Genomic DNA, 8,708 nt, shown 5'->3' with positions numbered 1-8,708 from the left:
TTATGCAAATAAATGTTGGACCAACTTTATCTATTTTAAAAGAAATGAGCCAACTTCTTGTTAAAACAAAAATGGGCCAGCTTGTATGGAGCTTTTGGGCTTCTGGAATTTATTATTAAAATGGGCCAAGAAATGAATTTCAATTGGTCCAATGCTATATAGAAGAAAAGAGGTAATTTTGTTGTTTAAAGGTAAATGGGCTAACTTTTATCTTTGTTTCAATAAGGCCCAAAGTTGATACAATCTTAGCTCTTTACTTAGTTTGAGTTCATGACCATTAACCACATAGTCACAATTGTATAAACGCCCACTTTACAAAAGTAGCCATTTTTGCAAATCCGGCAAAATGGATAGATTCACAAAGATATTATCACAGCATTCCTAGAAGCATATGTTGGCAGTGAAATTTCAACAACTAAAACGAACTCATGCTATGTGTTATACACCTAAAGTCATTCATGGCATACTTAGCATTGTTACTCGGATATAATAGCTTGAAAACATGCTTAAAAAATCCATAAACGACTTACATATCACATTCAAAAACTTACAACTCAATATTCAAGTATTATGAAGGACTATATTCACATTATCACATGCTTGATACATAACAATAACATACAAGCTCTTTTGTTGTCAAACTATTCATCACATCAAACACATTTAAATGGTGTAGCATGTTCAAGTTGTTCCCATTGCTGAAAATACGTACATTACGAGTCTTAAAGGATTACCTGGTAGCAAAAGAATAAACAGTAGTTCAGCAACTAAAGCAGCATAAAACCAGCAGCAAAACAGCAGCAAAACCAGCAGCAAATCCGTGTTAAAACAACCCGAAAACTTAGAGAGGGAACCCAGAAACGAACCCTAAAGAGGACTTATACTTTTTTTAAAAGTTTGCACTCTAAGATTCATTCCCAAAGCTCACCATTTCAGCTTACTTTTCATGTGTTCAACTGCTGAATTTTTTTGTTTTTGTGACAAAGCAATTATAAAAAATGCCCCTGGAAGTGTGATGGAGTCCCTCCTATATATCAAAACAACCAGCTATTTCAAAAAATAAAAAATCAATCTTTTTGACAGATTTTTCTACAAAATCTGCTCTTAAATTCAAAAGGCCCGACTTTTTGGTTCAAATCTTGTCAAGTATTTCAAACAAATTTGCTCTTCACTATTCAAAGACAAACTTTTATTCAAACACTGTCCAAAGATCTACATTTTCTTAACAACAATTTGACCTTTGAGTGTTGTACTCAAAGAGTCTTCAGCAGCAATAAACAACCCAACAAGTACCATATACTCTTAAGTAATTTTCACTACCTCACTTTTATCAATACAAAACTATTTTACTGCTTTAACAAGTGCAAAAACAGAAAATTTAACAATTAAAACTTCAAAAACTAATGCTAAAATAATTAATAATAGACAAAATAAAATCTGACAAATAAAAATAAAAATAAAAAATCAGAAAGAATAGGATTTGATCATTTTACAATTCAAGTGGCCGAAAAAATGGTGGTATGCCAAAAGAGGGTGTTCGGGGAGGTCGCCGGAATTTGGCCGGATTTTGGTCGCCATATTTTCAGGGTGAAATTGGCATCAATAGCTAGGTCTTGAGGAGCTCTATCCATTGATGTAGATATTGTGGGGTGGTAGTGGTTGGAGCTTCAATAATTTGGGCAAAAAAGTGACGGGAAAGTTTCCTAGATCTAAGATTCAAGGAGTTTGAGGGATTTTTGAAGGATTTGGTTTGGAGATATGGAAAGAGGAAGTTGTGGAGATTACATGGTGTGAATTTGGAGGTGTTTGGAGGTGGTCCGCCGGCGGCGGCAGTGGCTTGGGGGAGAGAGAAGAGAGAGTGATGAGAGGGAAAGAAGAGAGAGGAAATAATGGGGGAATGGAGCAAATTTTTGTGGATTTTAGGCTTTAAATACCTAGGATAAAGATCAACCTAGGACCGTTGGATTAAATCAAGATGAGTGGATGAGATTGAATCTTGTAACTTAACCAAAACGACGTAGTTTCAAGACAAAACTACGTCGTTTTAAGCTCTTCTTGGCAGCCCCCTTTTGGACCGGGTTTGGTCTCTTTGGGCTCAAATTTTGGACCAATTTTAGCACAATTTTAATTAAATTACACTAGCCCAAACCCTACCCCATTTATCAAACTATTACTCAACTCTTACAACCTATACATACACAAATAAAAACAAACAAACACACACACACACACATACATATATTATATATAAGGCAAAAATTAGGCATTTACAGCTGCCCCTCTTTGCTCGAGAACATGAAGAGTTTTCGTGCAAAGACAAATAAATGCCATGGATAATATTTTGCTCACATTCACTCTAGTGGAAGCATTTTGAAAAAGCTGGTGACCGAACCTTGCTTCTGAGGTTGCCTACATATCCTTGGCTATAAAGGAATCAGGTCAGTGTAGTTCTGGGAAAATTTGGTAGGTGGGACTACCAGACACTGGAGTTAAGACTATTGTTGCTGCTGTTGTTGTTGTTACTCTTACCGTTACTGCTTCTTACATCAAAAGAAAAAGAGAAGAGCACTACATTTGTCTGCAAACTAAGAGTACAAAAATTCCTATCCACGTGTCTTCTAGAGTCAAATCTCGATTCTTGACCTGCTCGCTTGTGTTGACCTTAGATTGGATCTTAATTCTTTTGAAGAAAAGATTATGACTCAATCTCGATGGCTTGCTTTCTAGATCAGAATTTGAGAAGATGAATCTTGAGAAGCTGGGCTGCTGACACATTATCAAAGCTAAACTCCGACTATCTTGTGATCGAAGGATTTCTTTCTTCTGATGAGAAACTGAAACTGCAAGCTTTAATCGTCACTTGTGCTATACGGCAGAGCCTATAAAGCCATCAAAGACAAACAAAAACGAACAAAATTTTTCTGCCCCAGTCTGGCACTAGGAATATTCTGTGAGTTATTAGAGAAATCTGTAAATTATCTAATTTATTGAAAAGGCAGATAGAAACAATAGTATAAACTAGCTGAAAGAGATAAAATTTGATAACGAAGGATAGTTTAACCAGGGATCGGTACCTTGTGCAACTAAAAGGAAATGTAATCATAGGCTGGTACCCTCTCTTACTGGAAGGAAATAGAATCGGGTGTTAGCGCCATGTATTATCGATAAAGTGTTGAATCCCTCTAGGCGAAATGGTTCGATCTGAGTTAAACTGTATTTAAACAACCTGAGCGAAGATTACTTCTACCCGGAACTACGAACTAGATCCACCTAGGCGAAACGGTTCTACCTGGGTTAAGCTATGTAAAACACCCTGAGTGAAGAGTACTTCTACCCGGAAATTATGAGCTAGATCTCCCTAGGCGAAATGGTTCTACCTGGGTTAAGCTACGTAAAATACCCTGAGCGAAGAGTACTTCTACCCGGAAACTATGAGCTAGATCCCCCTAGGCGAAACGGTTCTACCTGGGTTAAGCTACGTAAAACACCCTAAGCGAAGAGTACTTCTACCTGGAAACTATGAGCTAGATCTCCCTAGGCGAAACGGTTCTACCTGGGTTAAGCTACGTAAAACACCCTGAGCGAAAAATACTTCTACCCGGAAACTATGAGCTAGATCCCCCTAGGCGAAACGGTTCTACCTGGGTTAAGCTACGTAAAACACCCTGAGCAAAAAGTACTTCTACCCGGAAACTATGAGCTGAATCCCCATATGAGAAATGGTTCTAGTTGGGTTAAGCTACGTAAAACACCCTGAGTGAAGAGTACTTCTACCCGGAAACTATGAGCTAGATCCCCCTAGGCGAAATAGTTCTACCTAGGTTAAGCTACGTAAAACACCGTGAGCGAAGAGTACTTCTACCCGGAAACTATGAGCCGAATCCCCATAGGAGAAATGGTTCTACTTGGGTTAAGCTACGTAAAACACCCTAAGTGAAGATTACTTCTACCCGGAAACTATGAGCTGGATCCCCCTAGGCGAAATGGTTCTACCTAAGTTAAGCTTCAGAAAACACCCTGAGTGAAGAGTACTTCTACCCGGAAACTATGAGCTGGATCCCCCTAGGCAAAACGGTTCTACCTGAGTTAAGCTTCAGAAATAGGAGGTGTGAACAATAGTGTTGCATGCTGAAAATAAAAGAAAAATGGAGATTTGAAGGATCTTACGTTTGGTGACATTCGTTCATTTAGGACTGACATTCTACACTACTTTGTTCCTCCTTTAAACAAAGAAAAACTTGTGAGTTTTTAAAGTGGTGGTTGGTTTGTGGCCTTGATGCCCTGAGTAGCTTGATTCACGACCACTGTTGTCGAAGAACCGATTCTGTCAGCGTGGTACCGAGATGTTATGCCACTCTGTATCATTTTCTAGAGACCTTGGCTTCATAATATTGCCCCCAACTATTTCATACCCAGATGTCCATGGTACCGCTACCCTTGTCTCTAATGCAATGCATTTTTATCTAAAATCAAACTCAGTTGTCTTACCCAGTATCAGTTTGTGTCCGTAGTGCTCATCAACTTTTCTCGTAAAGCAGGTCTTGCTTAGGCGACCTTTATAGCTCTTTTTTTAGACACTTTGTTTGTCTTATCGAATTATATCAGAGATGGATTCGTGCCTTCGTCAATGCCATATATGCCCCAAATTGTGCTCGATATTACGGGGAAGCTATAGCCAGTTTTGCAGTCCTTTCTTTGCTTCGATTTTGATGCAGGATTAGACCGAAGGGTACTCAAAGAAAAATTATGGGTAAAAATAGTATAATAAGTGGAGGTGAAAAAGAATTGTGCATAAACAAAAGGTGTCCCTTTCGGGAAAAGGAATAGGGAGACTTATCTGGAGGTATGTGCCGACTTTAATGAATCATGACATGCATTTTGGACTGGATGCCTGATCTATCTGAGCTGTCTAATTCTCAAAATCCGCCGCAAATGTTCATCTTGAATTTGTCTTGGTTGTGCTCATGCCGGAGAATCAAAGACCCTTATTCGGCTAGTAGCGCCCATTGCAGGTTTTCGCTAACTAACCTCTCTCATTTCTCTACTAACTGTCACCTTATGGTGCCCATCTGGGTTTTCACCAATAAGACTCTCTCATTTCTCTGCTCACTATCGCCTTATAGTGCCCGTATGTGTTTTCACTGATAAGACTCTCTCATTTCTTTTATTTTTTGACTAAGATACTGTATGGGGGAGGTTATCCAATGCCTTTGGCATGGGGACTTCAATCATTCTTAAAAAACATCAATCAGAAGTTCTTGTAAGATAAAAAGGTGAAATGAACCTTGAACTGAATTACAACTTTTGGAATCACTTTTACAGAAAACACCGTGAAATAAAACAAACTTCTGCCCCAGTTTTGAAGTATTGGGAATATGGATTTTTTTGTTCTGATGGGACCAAACTCAGGGTAAGGCTGCCTACGTATCCTTTCGGAATCAGGTCGGACGTAGTTCAATGACTCAGAGATTTGTTGTTGTTGTTTTCTTTTACAAGTACACAAGTTCCAAGAAGTTAGAAACAAGGAAGACAAATACGGCTCAAAAGGATTAACAAAAAGGGTGACACCTATTTGGAATAACGAGCAAATGATAGCCTTCGCCACTTCAATCTGAGAAAATCAATGGGCAAAAATTCTACAATGGGTATATATCAGACATAATATCTTTTGACTGCATTTGCGTTAATAGCCATGTCTGGTACTCGCCCTTCTTCATCTACCAAGTGCAAGGCCCCTTTTAGTAACACTTTCTTGATGATGTAGGGTCTTTGCCAGTTCAGGGCGAACTTTCCTTTAGCTTCTACATGGTGCGGAAGGATGCGTTTCAAAATCAGCTGGCCTACCACTGCCTTGGGCGCACTTTCTTATCGTAAGCGCGTGCCATTTTTTGTTGGTATAACTGGACGAAACACATTGCTGCTAGCCATTTTTCATCGATCAACATCAGTTGTTCTAATCGGGTCTTGACCCACTTAATGTCTTCAATCTCTGATTCCACAATAATTTGGAGAGAGGGAATTTCGACTTCAACGGGTATTACAGCTTCAGTTCCGTATACAAGCAGATACGGAGTTGTGCCAACAGATGTGCGAACAATCGTACGGTATCCAAAAAGAGCAAAAGGCAACTTTTCATGCCATTGCCTGGAACCTTGGATCATCTTCCTAAGAATCTTCTTGATGTTCTTGTTTGCCGCTTCAACTGCTCCATTGGCTTTTGGCCGGTAAGGGGTAGAATGACGATGTATGATTTTAAATTGTTCGCATACCTCCTTCATCAAATGACAATTTAGATTGGCTGCATTGTCAGTGATAATGGTCTTTGGGATACCAAAGCGACAAATGATGTTGGAGTGAACAAAGTCTACCACTGTTTTCTTGGTGACTGCTTTGAAAGTAACGACTTCCTCCCACTTGGTGAAGTAATCAATTGCAACCAAAATGAATCTATGCCCATTTGAAGCCTTTGGCTCGATCGGCCCTATAACATCCATTCCCCAAGCAACGAAAGGCCAAGGAGAGGACATGGGATGCAACTCCGAAAGAGGAGAGTGAATTAGGTCACCGTGAATCTGGCACTAGTGACATTTGCGAACAAATCTGAAGCAATCTCGCTCCATGGTAAGCCAGTAATACCCTGCCCGTAGAATCTTCTTCGCCAAAACATATCCATTCACATGAGGTCCGCATACTCCTTAATGCATTTCACTCATGATTCGCTCTGCTTCTGTAACATCTATGCATCTCAACAAGTTTAAATCTGGGGTCCTCTTGTATAGAATTTCCCCATTCAGGAAGAAACTACTGGCGAGTCGCCTTATAGTTCTTTTTTGATCTCCTTTGGCATGCTCTGGATATTCTCTTGTTTTCAGGAATCGTTTTATGTCATGATACCATGGTTCACCATCTGGTTCTGTCTAGATTGTATTATAGTAACCGTGTTGATTCCGAACCTGGATTTCTAGTGGATCAATATGAGTGTTGCCTGGATAAGGGAGCATCGAGGCTAGAGTAGCCAATGCATCGGTTAGCTCGTTGTGAAACCGGGGAATGTACTTGAACTTAATAGATTTGAATCTTTTGCTCAAGTCTCGCACACATTGTCTGTACGGAATAAGTTTGATGTCTCGAGTCTCCCATTCGCCTTAGGCTTGCCTGATAAGCAAGTCAGAATCTCCCATAACTAATAGTTCACGCACATCCAAATCGATGGCCATTTTCAAACCCATGATACAAGCTTCATATTCTACCGTATTATTAGTACAGAAGAACCGAAGTCGGGCCATCGCAGGGTAATGGTGTCCAATAGGTGAGATGAGGATTGCCCCGATCCCAACTCCTTTGATATTGACAGCCCCATCAAAATACATTTTCCATACAGGGTGATCGTCTGGAACCACTTCCTCTATCGAGTTGACCTCTTCGTCCGGGAAGTATGTGCTAAGTGGCATGTACTCATTATCAACTGGATTCTCTGCCAAATGATCTGCCAAAGCCTGTGCTTTCATCGCAGTGCGAGTGACATAGACGATGTCAAACTCTGTGAGAAGGATTTGCCATTTTGCGAGCCTACCAGTGGGCATTGGCTTTTGGAAGATGTACTTCAAGTGATCCATTCTGGATATGAGGTAAGTAGTGTAGGCCAAAAGATAATGTCTCAACTTTTGAGCGACCCAAGTTAGGGCACAACATGTCCTTTCTAAAAGGGTGTACTTAACCTCATAATCGGTGAACTTCTTGCTCAAATAATATATTGCCTATTCTTTTCTGCCTTTTGCATCATGTTTCCCTAGAACGCATCCAAAGGAATTATCCATCACTAATAGATATAAAAACAAAGGCCTACCAGGTTCAGGTGGGACCAGTACAGGGGATTTTGATAGATAATCTTTGATCCTATCAAAAGCCTTTTGGCAATCGTCTGTCCATCTGACAGCGGCATCCTTTTTCAGCAACTTAAAGATGGGCTCGCACGTGGTTGTGAGCTGAGAAATGAACTTACTAATGTAGTTCAACCTCCCGAGCAAACTCATGACCTCTTTTTTGTTCTTCGGGGGTGGCAGATCTCGAATGGACTTTATCTTAAATGGACCCAATTCGATGCCTCTCCGACTGACTATAAAACCGAAGAGTTTCCTAGATGGGACCCCAAATGCACACTTGGCTGTATTAAGCTTAAGGTCATACCTACGAAGCCGTTTGAAGAACTTTTTCAAATCACACACGTGATCGGCTTGTGTCTTTGATTTTATGATGACATCGTCGACATATACTTCAATATCTTTGTGCATCATGTCGTGAAAAATTGTGGTCATGGCCCTCATGTAAGTTGCCCCTGCATTCTTTAAACAAAATGGCATGACTCTGTAACAATAAGTACCCCATGGCATGGTGAAAGCGGTCTTTTCTGGATCATCCTCATCCATTAGAATTTGGTAGTACCCAACATAGCAATCCACAAATGATTGGATCTCATGCTTTGCGCAATTATCTACAAGAATGTGGATGTTTGGCAAAGGAAAATTATCCTTTGGACTTGCTTTGTTCAGGTCCCTATAGTCGACACAAACTCTGGTTTTTTCATCCTTCTTTAGCACGGGCACAACATTTGCCACCCAGGTGGTGTATCGGACAGCTCTAACCACATTGGCGCTTAGTTGCTTCATTATTTCTTCTTTGATTTTGTCGCTCATGTCTGTTTTAAATTT

General features: G+C 40.0%; 1 long non-coding RNA gene across 1 annotated transcript; it reads right to left on the bottom strand.

Annotated features, from left to right (window-relative positions):
- Positions 1–506: 506 nt before the first annotated feature.
- On the bottom strand, positions 507–1,878 carry LOC138880473 (uncharacterized). Its single transcript, XR_011403164.1, has 2 exons — positions 1,494–1,878; positions 507–734 (listed from the first exon to the last, which is right to left on the bottom strand). It is a non-coding gene; the product is annotated as an uncharacterized lncRNA (long non-coding RNA).
- Positions 1,879–8,708: the final 6,830 nt, after the last annotated feature.

This window comes from Nicotiana sylvestris, chromosome 10 (genome assembly GCF_000393655.2).
Source record: "Nicotiana sylvestris chromosome 10, ASM39365v2, whole genome shotgun sequence".
Lineage (NCBI taxonomy): Eukaryota > Viridiplantae > Streptophyta > Magnoliopsida > Solanales > Solanaceae > Nicotiana > Nicotiana sylvestris.
The sequence above is the reverse complement of the archived record's forward strand: the minus strand, read 5'-3'. Positions and strand labels throughout refer to the sequence as shown.